Here is an 18,177-nt window from a genome sequence, read left to right as displayed (position 1 = left end):
GTCATACCTCATGCTTCGAGGTAGAACAGAAGACAATAAACTAACATTTCCCTGGAGGAACAGTGCTGGCTAACGGAAGGTTTGCTACAATTAAAAGAATTATGAAATGTAGTTGTAAAACAGTCACATGATGGTTGAATAAATGCATCAATTTACAGTGTTTCCCACATTTTTTGGTTGGTTCTCATAATTTATTGGTTCGGTCGCAGGTAGATGTTTGGTTAAGTCCCACGATTTATTTGTATCGTCCCGTTGGTCATCAGTAAATTTGAAAAAAAATCATTCTGGAAATAATAAAAAAAAAACGTAGGAACGCAAAAAATGGGAAGCAACCCATGATTTAATACAGGTCAGACCGTCCAGTGTACTTTGACAAATTTTTATTTGACAGCTAGGGAGGTCAAAGTTGTTTAGCAACTCATACAAATTCCTTAGCAACCCGAACTCCCGTTCTGAAAATCTCCATAGAAATTTCAATTCATCATGGCTACCAACATCTGAGCTAAGAATCCACTTGTAGTCTATCTAGGCACTTAGGAATCAACCGAAAATAAAGTACACATGGTATGTAACGAAGAGCAATAACGTTTTTGATGCAAACGTGGATAATTCAATCAATGCAAAGAGGAATACTTTTTATAAAGAATTTATAAACAACATAATGACAATTTAAAGAACAGTTTCCAAACAGATTAATAGACATACGAAAAAGGAAAATGTAAATATACATCTTAGCATTAACGTTGCTAAAACTAGAATAAAACATGGATTGAAAGCTACTTTCAAAATATGTTTTTCTCTTAGGTAATATTTTACATACGCAAAATTAACTCCACAACAAGATTGATCCTAACTTTTTCTGAAGCAGGGCCTTTGATGCATCAATTGCATGGCAACTCTTCTAAGTCCGTTTACAATTTCTCATCAGATTTGGAACTTCGTGTTTGACTTCCCGAAAGGGCTCCATTTATTCTCGGTCGGTTGACGCCACCATTACAGAGCTTAAATCAGATGAGTTCCACCAGTTGACAATACGGACTGTCGTTGCATAATCTGTGTGGCATCAAGATCCAATCCGTATGGCTTCGCTGTCTAATGGGCCGAAAACAAGCTGCAGCCAAACAAGCAAAAGGTTCAACGCCAAACATTAACCCACTAAGGGAAGTGGCTGAGACGCTCTGAAAAGAAACATTTTATACAGTAGTGTATAATTTATAACATTTCATCTCATCCCGATCAGTAAACGAAAAAACTAAAAAATAGCAAGATGAAATAAAACGCCATGTAACGGCTTGGTACAGTCAACTCGTACTACTTAACACCATGCCCGTCATGGGTTGCAGCCCCAAATGGACCGTGTCACCATACGTAGGACTGACTATCCTGGTGTGAGGGGTAATCAACCAACCTCACAATGGGGTAATGGGGCCATCCCCACAAGTGGTATAGGCAGGCTTTGACCGACAACGGTTGTTGGGCCAAAGAAAAAAAATCTGACAGTCCATTATGTACAACAACCTATTTGTCGTGAATCAAACAGTTTTCTTAAAAGTTTTTATATTTAATTGAATTTTCTCTTAGATTCATGAAGAATGCAAAAACGTAATTGAGCATCAAAAGATATAGATTTCCTGGCAAAAGCTGCTTTTTTTTTTAGTTAAAAGTTAATTATTTCATCTTGATTGAGAATGAGTGCGATTTAGATAAAACACATCACTGGGAAACCAAATAAGTCTTTTTTTAATAATTAGAACCCGAAAACGCAAAAGATAAATAAATAACGAAAAAAAATAACGCAAACAAGTGAAGCAAGAAAATGTCTCACAGCATTTCAGTTCGGAGCTTTTGCTCGGGATTTGTTCATTCACACGATTGAACGTTGCGCCTAACAATACAACGCAATGGAATGAACTTTGTGATTCGGGTTTTGGCCCGGTGATCGTTACTACTCGTCAGTTTATCTTTGACCGCAGTCAAGACTGGTTCTAGGCTATGTGATGTCTAAAGGTGATCGCTTTTACGATGTTAACTGCGTCGTAAAATTAAAGAGCACTCACTGCGACATCCTTCTCACTGAAAGTGATAAGGTGAGTCTTTATTCCGTGAGAATTTGAATGCATTTAACGAAAGTGCGTTATTATGTTATGTTATTTCATAAAAGTTAAATCCTATTTAGAGGATTACAAAAAGTATAATATCTGAAAAGTGTACTGGTGTAATGAAATGCAAACTGATTCTGTTTCTTATCGGATTATATAAAAGGACTTTAAGCTTTGCACGATAACATGCTCATGCTAGTTAGTTAAATCACTACATCAAGCATAAGGGCTCAATCTTACAGCTTTTTGCCTGTCGCTTGAACTCTAAGAGCGTGCATATGAGTGTGTCTCAGTACGTTTGTGTGTGTATCAAGCAAAGTGTGTGTAAGTATCAAACCGAAGCCCAAGAAGTATGTACTCACCTTTCATATTTGGAGGATAAAAAGCTCTAACGTGTACAGCGGAGAAAGAAAAAGAAAAAAGGCTTCAACGTTTTGCAGAACGGTTTCATTTGACGCGTTAAGGAAGGTTGGGGTATATGTTCAAAAGAAAAGCCTTCTTTTACACACATAGACAATAAAGGCGCCAAAAGACCAGCCTGGTGGGCTGCTACTACAGCTCGAGCCATCATACCCGCAAGCGTTTCATGACACGAGTGGAGCACAACACTTCACAACAAGTTCGTTTATCCAATGCGTAAGAAAGGTGAGTTGGATTAACGTAGCAAAAAATAATCCACAACCGTCAAGGTGCGCTGGCATCATTCTGTGAGGAGTGACTTTCTGCAGTGGCAATAAAGTGCGAAACATAGTTTTACCTTCACCTTGTTTATATTTTTTTAAAGTAAATTATTACGCATGTGTATTTCGTTTCCACCTACCATGGAGGTTTTCTTTATAAAATGGTTTGGAATTAAACTCTCTGCAAAGTTGGCTGTAACCCGTGATAGTGTAAATGTATAGAACAAGCCTTCCATAACGCCAGTGCTGTACCGCGAATGTGTTGCACAGAACATCTTGAAAAAAGCGCCACAAGCACAGGATGCGCTCCCAACAAGCACAGTTTGCACGATGCCCTGGCGCAACCATCTGGTGTCGCTTTGGTGAGGGAAAAAGTAGCATTTATCATGCACACACCGACACACCGAAACGTGGCATCATGGAGGCGTGAAAGTCAGGCACTACCAAAGAGCGCCCAGCTACAATGGTGTATTTTGCTGCGTGATAAACAAGTACTCAGTGAACGAGCGGAAAGCTACTAGCAACAGCAAAGTAGATAAATGGGAACCCGCAAAATCTACCAAATAATTGCACCGCAATGCATCGACGTCAACGTTTGCTTTGTGTGGGTTTTGGAATGGGAGCGCTGGTGAAAAAGGTATTTGCAAACAGTACACACACTATGGTGATGGGAGGGAGTCTGTGTAGTTGTGTTACACTTATCTTGTTACCGTATTGATGGGAAAGGGAAGAATCGGGGAAAGTAATCAAATTATAGCTGCATTACCATGCCTCAATATAAAAATAATGCCGCTTGGTGTCGCAGTGTTTGTCTGGTGAGCGTGATCCACATGGTATTCTTTGCTTGCTATGAATAAGTTTTGGTTATAGCCGAAAGCGTATGTGTGTCTGGCCGTGAGAAAACTGTTCTTTGCCATCCAAAAAAGTAATGAGACGAAATACGATAGTGTGGTCTATTCTGCTCGCACATTTCTCTAGGAGACAGGATATGGTTTTACTCTGTAGTTAGTTATCGCTACAGGGGATCTAATGAGCAGAACATTTGAGGTTTTGCGCTAAAAAGTATTTTTTATACCAACGTGTGGTTACTGTGTATAATAAAAGGTAAAATTAAAATTGAAAAAAGTTTCTTGAGCGAGAATGAAAAATGTAACAGGGAAAGAGCATCCCTTACAGTGTGAGCGTAGTGCGTCGCTCAAACCATGTGTAGTGAGTACGAGTAATGATTTGATTACTGATACTGCATCAAATCGGTGTAATCGTAGAACCACTACAACCATTTTGGATATTGACGGACAGTACTTACTTAGGTGAGTGCGAGACGCACGCGCAGAGTGTCCAGACATACCGTTATATTTGTATTCCTACCGATTTTTGATCTAGCAACGCAGCTACCGAGCAACACATACACAATAAGGCTGAGGGACACTGTCCGTACACGCTAGTATAATTTCAATTATCACTAGAGCATCTGGCGGCAGCTGACCGAAGCATTTTGCTTAACAATTTAGAGCCGCCTAAAAAAATATGTTATTTTTCCATGTTTTTTACTGAATTCGGAAGAGAAAAGTTTTGTAATAGGTAGATACACATGTCCACGCACGCATTGTATTCATTTTCATGCCCAAAAGACGATGGAAGTTGCATCCATTTTCATGACAAAAAACAATGGAAAAACTACTTAATTTTGAGATCCGGCATGACCATTCCCTCGACGACCAAAACAATCGTCCACCAGCTGCCGCTAGAAACGCTAGTGAATATCGAAATTATACTAGCAAGTACGAACAGTGTCCGTATAGTCCCCGGCCTTTAGACAAAACATTGATATTGGTCTCCAAATCGAAGATGTTGTATCGAAATAAAAAGTGATGTTGAGTCGTTCAGACTTGATTTTGCTAACAATTAGCAGTATTTCATGTGTTCCGGGAACTTGAATAGAATGGAGATTTTAAGAGCGTTTTGTGTATTTTTCAATTTACCAGAAACGCTGTTCGAGCAACAGTTTTCATGCGTTCTGTAAAAAAGTGATTTTCAAACATAGTTATAAACATCAGTCAATAAGACAACCAGGCCTACATACACTTTGGAAATTTACATGCAGGGATTGACAGTTGTCTCCCACAATGTCGCCCGGTAGAAGCGGTAATAATTTTTTTTTTTAATAAATACCTTGGGATAAGCCCACCTGTATACTATTTCCGAATTGATAGCTGCTCGAAAACTGCTATACAATATAAACAGCTGACTTGCTGAAATGTAGGCCAACGGTCTTAAACGGGAAACGGAAGAAAAGGGGGTGCCAGTATCGTAGAACTGAATTAGCGCCGCAAATTGAAATATAATTGATGTTATTGACGCCTGTTCTATTGTGTTCGGCATTCGAAAAAAAAAATCACTTACACGTTCATTTTGTTGATTGGTATCGTTTTACTAGTAATGTCTCCGTCTGAGCAATCCGTTGGCTTATTCGAGTTGACGTAAAAAATCGGTACGGCATTGTTTGTATGGGAAGGTGCATTCGAGAGATTTTTTGCTGACAGCTTAAGCTATCGGGAACGTGCAAATTAAAACAGACAAAAATTAAGCCACTGTCTACGTTTGTATTTAAGATTATCAGTAGTTTATCACCACTTTAATCACTCATATTTACCTTATTTCCAACAAAAATATGGAAAAAAGATTTGAAAGAAGTGCTGAGTCTGTTTGTTTCTACTTACTCCGTCTGCTGGTTGCGTTGACCAACTGTATAACACACAGGTGCAAAAACAAAAATGTCAATAAAAACCTTAACCGGTTCGAATGGCGACTTAACCGATTTTCCGACGGAATCAAATGTCATTCGACTAAAATGATAGGCCTAATTATCTGCGAAATAAAGTGACATGAATTTAACAACAAACTAAACCCCTTACATTAATGTGCTTCACAGTGAAATAAAACTTCAACTGCTCACATTATTAAATTAGCGCACGACCAGATCAGACAAAGGTAGCTCAACCCTTAAGCCTGCAGCAAGGAATGATGAAATTCGTAATTGTTTGTGTCGCTTTTTCATTCCCTATTTTGTGCTGTTTGTGAAAAAGAGGACTCATCTGGAAACAAATTGCACTACCACCGCATAGCAACGCATTTGTGTCCTGACACAGATAACTTGTTGCGAGGGCCACATCCTGATCACATGGCGGATCGATCGGAACCGCACGGCAATTATTATTAACTCCAAGCACCAGTAGCTAAATACTTATCGAGAATTTGCTTGTCAGCGTTTCAACCCCATTAGATGGAGTAAAAGAAAAAAAAAATCACTCCCAAGCATCGTACGGTCTCGGCTCTCAAGATTTGACCGGGAAATCTTTCGGCCCCGAGATAATTAATCATCCAAAAAAAGCCGCACATACAGGCAGCAATAACCAGACAGGAAGAATTAATGGCAAGTTTATAAAAATATTGACACAACCGGACTTCTGCCACCGCTCGTGTACAATTAATTCTGGAGTGTGTTGCTGTAGCTGCTGCTGCATGTTGGTATCACGAGGAGAGGTGCAACAAACAAGCAACTCATTTTGGGGTGCCATAAAAGCAGAAAAAAAGACCAATAGATCAGTGGGAAATAGGAACGTTTCCCATTTTGTGGTGGGAATGTTTTCATCGTGATAAAGCTACTCGTAAACCTAACAGACCGTTACGTTCCCGGAGCATAAAGCGTGAAATATCTTTTTTCTCAATGGACATAGGACACATGGAGGATTGCGAAGTAAGTCATTTCAGGCAAAAGATGAGAATAAAATGATTCGGACTAAAGTTTATTTTTGTCATCTTTTTTCCCAGGACAGTGGAATTTCGAAGTGAGTCATTTCAGGCAAAAGATGAGAAAAGAATGATTCGGGCAAAAGTTCATTATTTGTAATCTTGTTTCCCGGGAGAGTGGAGCAAAGGATTTGATTAACCTACAACTTGGCAACTGTCAGGATCAATCGTGTTAAATTATTCTGATATAATGAATTGCAAGTGCTTTATGAAATTAAGATACATGTTAAGTTATGTTACGCGCTTCATTATTTGAAGGATTAGGAGACTACTATGACACTCGCACAACAAAATCGAGCTCGAGTTTTTGAGCTCGGTTTCTAGCACGATTTTTGCCGAAACCGATCGAGAATGCGAGCAGAAACGTCCGAAGAACCGATCGAAGCTCTTGATCGATTGAAGCGTTTACGATCGTTTGAGAGAGCACGCTGTATGTGTTTATCTCTCTCTGATAAAAAAGCTCCGGTACGTGACCATGTTGGCGCAAAAATCATAAGGGGCGAAAAATAGTTCACACCCACGTTCTCTTTTTCTCCTCCTTCGCCACTTCCCCATATTTTCACCTCGCTTCTTTCATATCGTTATTGGTTCTTACTCTCTAGCTACATTGAGCGAGAGGTTGAGAAATTTTAGATCGCTTTGCGCAGCGGGAATACATGAATACAGGGTGCACCAGTCTAAACAACTGTCCAGTTGTTTATAACAATTGCGATTTAAAAAGACACGGCTGTCTACCACTTGTTCACACGTCAGATGGTGTAAGGTACTCCGTCCAATTTAATAACACAATTGTCATCTTCGATAGCATAACGGCACAACGGATGATCTTACGTGTGATGAAGTGGTAGACAGTGGTGTCTATTCAAAACTGCATTTGGTAAAAACAAATGGACAGTTGTTTATTTGACTGGTAAACCATGTAAAAGAGGACACATTGGTAAGCTTCATAAATAGGTTGTATAAATTCTCACTGCCAGTTCTGCTCAGCCTCCGATTAACTTAACCAATCTCAAACACGGGCGTTGAATCAGCTGCAGTCAATCAGCGAAATCACGCATTTTTCCCTCCTTAGTTATCAACCGAAGAGTTGGCCTGTATCTTTTATACATAGCCGAACAGCATTATCAAGCGAGCGAAGTTGCCGACTCATGGTGAAAGCTTCACCGCCATGATGGAGACGCCTGGTCGCTCAAGGCGTCGTGGGAAACGGGTCGAGTGCAGGCAGCTGCTAACTGGTTTACTGCCGGCTTTTTACATGATGATTTTCTTCTTTACAAAAGAGGAATATACTGCAAGTAAAAAAAAGAAAATATTGCAAATCAAATATATCAAATGAAAATAAGCAGAGAGGAAAGGGAAGCGTTGCGCTACATTTTTGCATTTGCATCGACTTCTTTTATCTGTGTGATTGATTGCTAGGGGTGCTGCTAATTTTAGCACTTGTCAACACGCCATATGCTATAAAAAAAAACCACGGGGGCAAATTCCACCCTTCAAACTCTCCACCCTTCTACCTCATGATGTTATTTTTCTTCTTCTTCTCTTCACGAAGCGGGTGTAGAGAAGATAAACCCTCGTCGTGCACGCTGTCAGGAAACCATAACACCTACGGTGAGTTCCGTTTCCACAAACCCCCTCACCTGTAATGATTCCTTAGTTCCTGCTTGTGTAGTGGAAAAACATTGCCCATCGGATACCCTCGTCAAGGAAGCAAGTGCAGGTCGGTGTATTAGGGGTGCAAAGGTCACCCGAGGGCCACGGAGTAAATGGTTCACTTTAACAAAGTGAAAACATCGTATACATCTCTTTGAGAGAGGGTCACGTATCTTTGATTAAATCATGAGTAACACTTTCTTTCTTCTTAATCGTTTAGAAGGTGTTAACGCAAGACAAAGCAGTCCCGGTAGTTGTGAAACTTCCGAAACAAAAAGTGTTGTAAAACGATCACCACAAACTGGTCATCGCTGGGAGTGAGCTTGGTTTAGAAAGGAAGAGGTTATAATTAAAATAATTATCCCAACAAACCAAACTTTTCCCTGATCCACCAATCAGTTGGAAGAGTTTCAGCTGCAAAACTCTCCAAAGGATTCTCCCATTTAGCTTCAAATCTGTGAAAAGAGAGTTGAAAAAAGCTTATCTTATCTTATGTTCTCTGCTTGGTGTTCGTGTGAAATGGATCACGGCATTGGCACGGGTTTGCCCGCAAGCCCGAATAAAAATCGGCAAAGAAAAACCTATAAACATTCCGGTAATAAGCAAACCGATTAAAATGATTTAATTTGCGAATAATAGTTTTTTCTTGATTGCTTAGCCTGTCTACTGGCGTACTGGTATACTACGCCAAAGATCACTAGGTCAGGGTGGGCATGTTTGCCGGTGTTGATTTGAAACTTCCTCACAAACATGTTTGATGCAAAGAAATTTAGTGAAAAAAAAAATCGAAGCAAATTGAGAGTGAGAGCTTAAGCCGGAACAGGCGCTTACTGAAGCAGCTTGATAGATGCTTTTATGAGCTTTGATCGTAGGATTATATTACTTAGCGGGCCACCTACCGGTGCACTGCTTTGAGCATCTGTAGAGTGGTTCGTAGTGTGTTTTATATGTCTTTCAGTCGGTGGAGTGGTATTTGCTTTTCAGTCAGCCTTTGGTCTTCGTTGTTTTTTAACAGCACAACGTACCGAAATTCTCAGGCTCTACGCTGGGTTAGGGGATTGGTTATGCTAAGGGGTGTTTGTTTCTTTTTTTTGCCTGTTTGCATCATTTGCTTTCTTCGTAGTATTCCAACTCTCATTTAGTTTTTGTTTCTCGTTTTAGCTTGTGACACACCATTCAGTTCAAAAAGGTGAAAAAAGCCATACGCTGTCCAGATCCGCTCCACCATGACTTGTGCTGCAAGTGACGGTTGAGGTTTAAGGACTAAAGCGTAAAAAAACCGAACATTCAGTTAAGAGAGCACCACTTTTCATTTTTCAAGAAGATTGTTGTGAAGTGAACAACCCAGCGTAGGTTGCTAAATAAAGTGAGAGTGTTGTAAGTTTGTGCATCACACGGCTTGCGTCTGCGTTTTTTGACATTGCAAAAACAAAAAAATATAAAAAAAGAATGGGTTTTTTTCAAGACGTCCACACAGCAGTCATCTTTTTTTTGTAGCAGTCATATCGAAATGGTTCTTGCTGCAGTAGATTTTTCTGCATCGTTTTATTTCCTTCAAAGCTTTTAGTAAATGTAGAAGTGGAAAAGTATTTTTTTCTCGTCGGACCAGATATTGCAATTAGCAGATCAAAAAACAAGAAAAAAACTTAGCTGTTTATACCGGTCTTACTGTTTCATGTCAGCGAGCCATAAATAATGAAGAAAATCGGATTTAAGTTTGATAAATCGTACAGCTCTCACGGGCTTACAGTTTGCTAGTGCCCGCATTCTTACAACAACTTATTGTAAGCATTTAATGGACCGCAAAAAACGTAGATACACATAATTTCGTGTACATACACGATACCAAACGAAGGCTGGAAAAATGGATGGTATTGGATTAGTGTTCGATTACGGCGTGAAAGCAGCTTTTACGTTAAACCCTTCCTTGGTGCTCAAAGATACGCCAAGGACTGATTAACTAATACGTAAAAAGGGATATGAATAAACGAGTTCTAGATTCAATTATGATGGGTAGCTGCTTCTCCTGGTATGGGTACATGCCGAGGAGGGTTTCTGTGTGACAATCTTCCAGGACCCGTTTCCTATATTGAACCTGTTAAGATCCTACGCGACATTAATTATTCATGCGGCATGGTCATGTGTAGTACCTTCAGGTGGCTCCAGGTAGGTTCATGAAAAACGTTTAAATATGCGTACCAGAATTGAATGTTACCATATCCGGATGTCTCGGTATGTTTGTGCTCCTTTCACTCTGTCTATCCTTAACATACTCTCTCTAGACTACTAGAAGAGAAAACACTGGTATGTGACCCAACTGCATGCACAATTTCTCGTTTGATCTCCCGTTTGGCGAAGGTGTTGTTGTAAAGCCTTTCGGCTGTGCTACGTGCTAATAAGTGCTTTAAGAGACGGCCATAGCGGTTGGACGACTAAGAGAAGCTGAACAGAAGTTCTCTGACTCTTTTCCCAGGAAGTTTCTTAAATATTCCACAACAGTGCCTTTTACTCGGAGTGGAAGATATTTATGATATTGATTGTCATATTTACTGACCCGGAAGAGATATATGTGTGTATGTGGCATATTTTCCGTTTCATTCCCCTCGGCTTCCTTTTGCTCCGCCAATCGCCGGTAGTTTGCTAGCGCGTGCAGCTTCATTCCGCCATAATGAACGTCATTATCCATGGAATGTTAAATTTATTGGATTTGCAGGCGACACGGAAATGGCTCCAACATGCCACACTTGGGAAGCAGGACGTGCAGTACCGAAACAACACTCTTTTTCGTTTTTGAAGGTCAGAACATTTCCCATTCTTTCAGGCATACCAGCAATATCATCTCGTGCTGAGTAAAATTTCATTTACTATGCATTATATACAACTCAGTAATCGGAGCAATCAATTAAACCAGTAGCCTGGAAGCAAGGATTAACTATCTGGCTGTGTGATAATGAATTGAGTCTTGAAAGCCTGTATAGACCAGCATGTCCGCGTTTGACGTTATGAAAATAAAATAAAAAGAATAAGCATGGAACGTCAGCAATAACCATCGACCATCCTTGCATTCGCTTGCCATATCCGTCGATATCACAAATATTCGAGACGCCGTTAATTTGCAGAGCCATATACACTGCACTCCTACTGCACACGTATCGCTGGGTGTGTTTGGTTAGGGCCCTCCATTCTTTTGTTGTTTACTCATATTCGTTCAGAGAGACAGTCAGCCAAGCTCGAAAGGTCTTTCTTCGCATTTCCAAAGGCAATCGAAGCTCGCAACGCTCACGAAAAGAAATGTTTCGAGCAAAGTGCGTATTGCTATGTTGCCACTGGAATTAACCGGCAAACAGAAGGATATTTAAAAAAAATACTCGGTTTAAACAGAGCCATGCATGCTCGTTTTATTGTTTCTTCGGTGGCTCCGTCTACCGACGACGATGATTGTCAGTTTTTAGCGCAACTTTTGTTAAACTCACGAACTAGTCGAACGATTTATGTGTGGAATGTAAACGAGAAAAAAAGGAAACCCGGCCCAGTGGCAGCACACGTTTTTGTTTCATTACAACAAAACGATGGAAGCTGTGAGCCGCACCATGACAGACAGGCAAAAAGATGCATGATAGTGCATCAAGGACGACGCGAAACCAGATATCCACCGATCGTTTTTTTTCTTATGCTGAGCACACAGCTTGTAGTTGTGTTAGAGTTGAAGGTGATGGTAGTGAAGCGGAAGACATAATTTTCTCCAGATTAGCTGCCGTTGCAATGATCGTAACGAACTGCAAGCTTTAGTGAGCACGTCTCAACGCCCTAGGAGCTGTCGGTCAACCAACTGGAACGCTTTGGAAGTAACTGCGTGCATGAGCCTGTGCAGACACTGGGAAGGGTAAGGTTGTTGTTGATTTCATTTGTGCTGGCTGTATGATTTTGTGCAGACGAATCAGATAAATTCATCCCGTTGCATTCAAAATGGCCATGCATTAACAGGAGGTACATTTAGAGACCCTTTTACTGTTCAGGTAGATTGCTCCGTGCGAACCGAGTGCAAGCGTGCCACGGAATAGGATAGCTTTTAAAAAGCTGCGTACCGAGATTTTCCCTCCGTTTACAATTTTTAGCTTGAGGAGTAGCGTTCGTTCGGCATGGACGTGTGAAAGGATTAAATTTATGGATTGGAAATTGTCGCTTGTGATTTACAGTATCTGCAAACTGACCGTGAATAACAGATTTGGTTTGCATTGTACGAGCAGCTTCCTTGAAGTTTCCACACGAAGTGGACCAAAAGCAAACGACTACCGAAAGAGAAGGATGCCATCGTATCGCGTTATTATTCATCGCCTGCCAACGAGTGCCTGTGTCACAATGAAGCACAAGCGTTGGGGCTGCACAATGTCCTGCTCGATGGGAGCACGGAGATCAAACATGAAAGACCGTTGCTACAGCCAGTATGATGGGGGCATGTTTTCGAGCGATACTTCAATAATCGAAAAATATCCTGCTTACCGGAACAAAGGATGAGAACATGTGCATGCTTTGAAAAGACGCTCAATCTAATGTAAGACGTTTTGTCACGATTGATGTTTTTTTTCGGGTGCTTGTAGGGTAGCTTGTAAGGTTATGGTTTAACGATCCATTTACTTTTTATTTGAGCATCAAGCTTCATTAAAGGTGTATAGGAAGAGTACCATTTTCTTCCTAATTAAATAAGGAATTAAAGTACTCACGGAGACGAAGTATTGAAACAAAAATTGCGTTTGTCAATAGTTGCTGCAATTTTTTTCACAGTGCAAACATTTTCAATAAGCTTTAAATACAGAGGCGATGTTCGCTTGCCTTGTAAGCTAAATGAAATTTTCGACCAAATATATTTGTATTCTTGCAATTTTTCAAAACGTATTCAAAACGGCGCTGCTTGTCACGACTTGGACAACTACAAGCAATAAAAAGATGAGGCATTGATACAACATAGTACAGGTATAGATAAGAAATTCTATGGGATTACAAAAATCAAATGTTGAATTTTGACATGGTGGAAAATGGATTAAACTATTAACAAGTCCCTCAAAAAATACTGGGGTCGTGGCCTTTTCGCAGAGTAATTTTCTAAAAGGAAATTCTAGACTATTGTTCTGTAAGCTAGAGCAACGTCAGCTGAAAGTGCGCGATATTTCAATAATGTTTTAGATGCTGCATTCTACGATATATTTCAAGCGCCACTTACAATTCCTAAAACCACAGCTGAATGAACCATCGTTGCAATAGGCCAAGAATTGGTTTATAAACGTACCAGGACGTGGAAAGCGATAGAATTTGTTAAAATACTGTAAAACTCTTCACTTTCCAACGTCTTTAACAGGTGTCCATCTTACCCTTCATGGTGTCCATCTTTCCCATATCAGGTGTCCGTCTTACCCGAACATTTCAAAACTGCACGAAAAAAAAAACATGTTTTTCATTCATGAATAAAACGCAAAAATCGATGGAAACTTAAAAGTTTCAACACATTTTCTGATAAAACATGAGTGCAAGATAATGTATGCTCATTTTCATGGTCGTTGCACTTATATCTCCCTAGAATTTTACCATTTCCCTTAACGTGTCCGTCTTTACCTACCTTCCCCTACCCCTATCGACGCTTTGCGCTTATTGACAGGTGGAGTAAGTGAGGTAGTGCCTTCAGTTTACAGGGTTTACCAGCATAATAAACAACTGCCCACTTGTTTATAACAGTAGTGGTTTTGAATAGACATCGCTTTCTACCACTTGCTCACACGTCAGATGGTGTAAGCTACTCTGTCCAATTCAATAACACAATTTTCGCCTTCGATTGCACAACGGTCGGATTCGGCACGGTTTCTTGTGGTTGTTGTATAATTAACAATATTAATGTTTTGTTTTATTGAATTTTATGGTTTATACTGCATATTGCTGAAAAACAAGAAGCGTGTTTGAAAATGTTTTGTGTTTCCAAAATTTGTCCCAACAAAACATACTGTGCCGAATCTGACAGTTGCTAATCGAAGGCGAAAATTGTGTTATTGAATTGGACAGAGTAGCTTACATCATATGACGTGTGAGCAAGTGGTAGACAACGGTGTCTATTCAGAACGACTATTGTTATAAACAAGTGTACAGTTGTTTATTATGCTGGCAAACCCTGTAATTGCTCCATTGCTTTCCTTCTTATTTGGCAATATTGGAGGGTCTCTTTGGCTTCGGCCGTTGAAGTGGGCAGGACGTGGATTTAAGCATGTAGTGTACCTCCCTAAGAAGCGTGTGTTTGACAAATAATGATGCGTTCGATTTGGAATTTTTTTCTTTCTGCTTGCTCGTGAAGGCGAGAATTTCGATACTAAAAATTGATAATTGCATTATTGTTGCCATATGGAGGTGTTCCGTTTGGTTGTGATACATCACCTAGAACTGATTCATTCAATTTTCATACAAACTGTTTGAAACAGATCCTCCCGCATAATGAGTTTTCCGCATAACTGATGAGTCATTGGAACGGACTAATCTCGTTATGAGGGGTTCCACTGTAATTTATTTAATTGTCGAGCAACGATTAACATGACATTATTTTATGTTTTGTTTTAAATTTGAAAAATAAAATAAATTATGATGGCAACACTACATTCACATAAAGGCTACCATAGTTAGAAGCAAGATGACGAAGCTGACACGACTGCGAGGCGTGGCACTGGCTGCTCGAACTCGTTATGCCAGGAGGAATAACGTAGCCAGTCGAGCATAGCATATCTATCATTGCGTTCAACCTTCACCCAGTGCAGTTCGATAAATAAAGTGGGTTTAAAATAAATACATTTTAACGACTCATGAATATCCATTACATTATAACTTTATGTGATAAATACAATTTGGCAAACAATGTAACAATTTATGCATTAACGTGAGATACCAGGCGTCTCCATTTCACACACTCTTAGCTTTAAACTTCAACTACGTTGCTAAGACCAGGCCCTGTCACGACGACATGCTTTTTGTGTGAGCAGGTCAATGAAATAAAGGAAGAGACATGTTGATATGGATATATTTTTTACACAATTCATGACAGGAAGTAAATATTTTACAAAATAACTGATGGTTGTATTAAAAAGGTAATGAAATTATATTTAAATGATAACTTGTTTAATAGTTTACTTGTTTAATTGTTTAATTGTATAGTGAAATAATTTTATATTGTATTGTTAAAGTGATTGGTCAAACAAGCGGCCTTCTCACTGAATTAAAACAAGAACTTAAATAACTATAATATGTCCATCAATTGAAGGAACCCTTAATTCAGCAAACGAATCGTTTCATAATAAATACTCATGTGCTATTGTTGTGGTACTTCAAACAGAGCTGTTTAATTAATGTGTCTTGATGTCATGAGCCTGTCATTTCGTAGTGATTGGCACAAAGTTATTTAACACATTCTACCAGAAATACTCGCCGACACACACTGAACCAAACACACAAAACGCACTCGAATGCGGCTTGAATGTAAACATCCGTGTAGACATTTCGTGTCGCAAACAACCCGACTACCGCCAAATATTGATTCGATCACAAGCGAATCAATTTCGTCTCAGTCGCTACGCGGCCCAGCCACCTTTGAGCGCACGATGAGATGTGTCGCTCGTTCGTTCCTTATGTCAGAGTGTATGTATGTGTATGCGGTTTTTTGTGCCGATTTATTTCTAACGGTAAGTTCTTAAAGGCATCAGCAATCGATTGTTTCTGCAGGCCAGTGGCGATTTGTCATCGCTACCGTTAACGGTAAACATGTACTGGGCAGGCCACAAACAAGTTGACACCTTGGTGACAATAACCTCTAGTGCCGATGACGTTTGAACGATATTTTTTTGTGTGTCCGGGTGTTTTGATGGGGGTGAGATTGATGAAGCTATCATTTTCTCTGTGCCTGGGCCAGCTGCTAATAGCTGGTGGCGGTGTTACCAGCTGGGCATAGATCAAGGTCAGTATTGCATGATTGTCTTTTCATGAAGACATACCTTGTAGTACTCATTCCACAAGATGAGCTAAATTGATCAGCTCGAACGATTCATTAAGTTATCAAGCATGAATCGTTAAGTTTAAAAAACGAATGAATCGTGATACAGGGTTTCCCACGGTTTATTGGTCAGTACCCATGATTTTTCGGTGCGTTCCCACGATTTTTTGATCGTATTCCATAAATTTTTGGTTCTTTCCCATAATTTATTGGTATTTTACGATTGGATATCAATACAGTTGGACCAAAGCATTCTGAGAAACGGCCAAAAAATTGTGGAAACGCACCAAAAAAATATGGGAACCCACCAAAAATTTATGAGAACCAACGAATAAATCGTGGGAAACCCTATATTTTTTTAAGAATAATGGCTTTACAAGGTTTTAAAAGAAGAGCGAGGAATGAAGTCAAGGGTGAAAAACATTTTTTCTTCTTCTTCTTTGGTACAACAACCGTTGTCGATTAAGGCCTGCCTACCACTTTTAGGCCTGGCTTTGAATGACAAATTGGTTTCCCCCCATACCAAGATAGTCAGTCTTACGTATGGCAGCACGGTCTATTTGGGGATTGAACCCATGACGGGCATGTTCTTAAGTCGTACGAGTTGATGACTGTACCATGAGACCGGCCAACCAATAGAAGGTGCAAAGGGTCCTGCAGGTTTAGGAGTACATCATTCAACCGAGAACAAGTTCCTTCGTGATGTCAGTTCATCAGTTACACTGACACTCCCCGATGACAGAACGAAACCGTTGGAAACCACTTAGATGACAACCCGTTTGATGATGGTGAACTTAAGGAGGGGGAGAAGTTGGTGAGATGAAACGTTGGTAAAAATTTTAGGAATCGTTCCTTGGCCTTCTTCCATATCATATCCTCTGCCCAATTGAAACGCAAAATGTTTTGAGCAGGGATGAGATTGTCATCTCAGTACTCTCATCGCATCCCTTAATCATAATATCTTTCAACGCCGTCTGTTTGAAGAAACATCCCATGTATCCAAACGTAAATAGCACGTCACACGCTAAAGTTTGAGCCATGCATCACATCACAACCCTAATCGCATAATGTTAAATCACCATTCGACTTGATCCAAAAAGACTCCTTGGGGGTCGTGTACATAGCAAAATTTTATCTTTAACTTTCGCTTTTGGGTTCGTGGGAGATCAACGATACCCCATACGATTTCAATAACTTCTCATTTGCTCACTTTAAAAGCCATGTTGACAATACAATTTTTATGTTGAACGTTGAACGTGCGCCTTCCCCGATGGTGTGATCGTTTCGTGAAACAATAAAATATTGTTTACGACATCCGGGAAATGGCATGTTCATCACCTACACATCATTCCTTACACATTCACCTTGTGTGAGTCGGTCTGGCGGTAATCAGCTTTTGCTTTTGGGAAATTGAATCCCCAAACCGCATGTTGTCTGATGGCATTATGTCGGATTTGCGGCCTAAAACCTACGAGATGTACGTTGAGGTGGCGCTGAAGCAATACCTTGTACCTAACCGCGACAGTTACTGATCTGAGCGTATTTGTGTGTGTTTGTCGGTTTTTCACAATCTGACCTTGGCCGTGGCGTTCCGCAAAGCCAAGGTAATCCCCGCCGCTATCCCGTGAGCGCACTGAGGAAGTCTCATCATTCCCGTCCTATCTAATGATTTTATGGAATAATGGTATTGAATACAAGAAGGAACTGATGTTTGATGGTAAGATGGTGTGACGTAAGAGAACCTTGGAAGTTCTTTTCTCGCCTTCTTCTTCAATTTCATCCTTTACCAATAAGTGGCTGATACTTACCATCTTTGTTTTGGTATATGTGTGTTTGTATGTGTGCCAGGCATTTAATGAGGAACGAGTGTTCTACACGTTCTCGCACTCAACCTGTCAACAGCGGCGTGTCAGCCCAACAT

General features: G+C 40.1%; 1 long non-coding RNA gene across 4 annotated transcripts in view; it reads left to right on the top strand.

Annotated features, from left to right (window-relative positions):
• The first annotated feature begins 1,960 nt into the window (after positions 1 to 1,960).
• The window catches only part of LOC133393682 (uncharacterized), a 134,381-nt gene continuing 118,164 nt past the window's right edge, over positions 1,961 to 18,177 (top strand). For 3 of the 4 annotated variants that reach the window (XR_009766327.1, XR_009766326.1, XR_009766324.1), the window contains exon 1: positions 1,961 to 2,087. This is a non-coding gene — a long non-coding RNA (uncharacterized LOC133393682). Of the gene's footprint in view, positions 2,745 to 18,177 lie in introns of all 4 variants that reach the window. The other variant, XR_009766325.1, reaches the window with a different exon arrangement.

This window comes from Anopheles gambiae, chromosome 3, assembly GCF_943734735.2.
Source record: "Anopheles gambiae chromosome 3, idAnoGambNW_F1_1, whole genome shotgun sequence".
Lineage (NCBI taxonomy): Eukaryota > Metazoa > Arthropoda > Insecta > Diptera > Culicidae > Anopheles > Anopheles gambiae.
The sequence above is the reverse complement of the archived record's forward strand: the minus strand, read 5'-3'. Positions and strand labels throughout refer to the sequence as shown.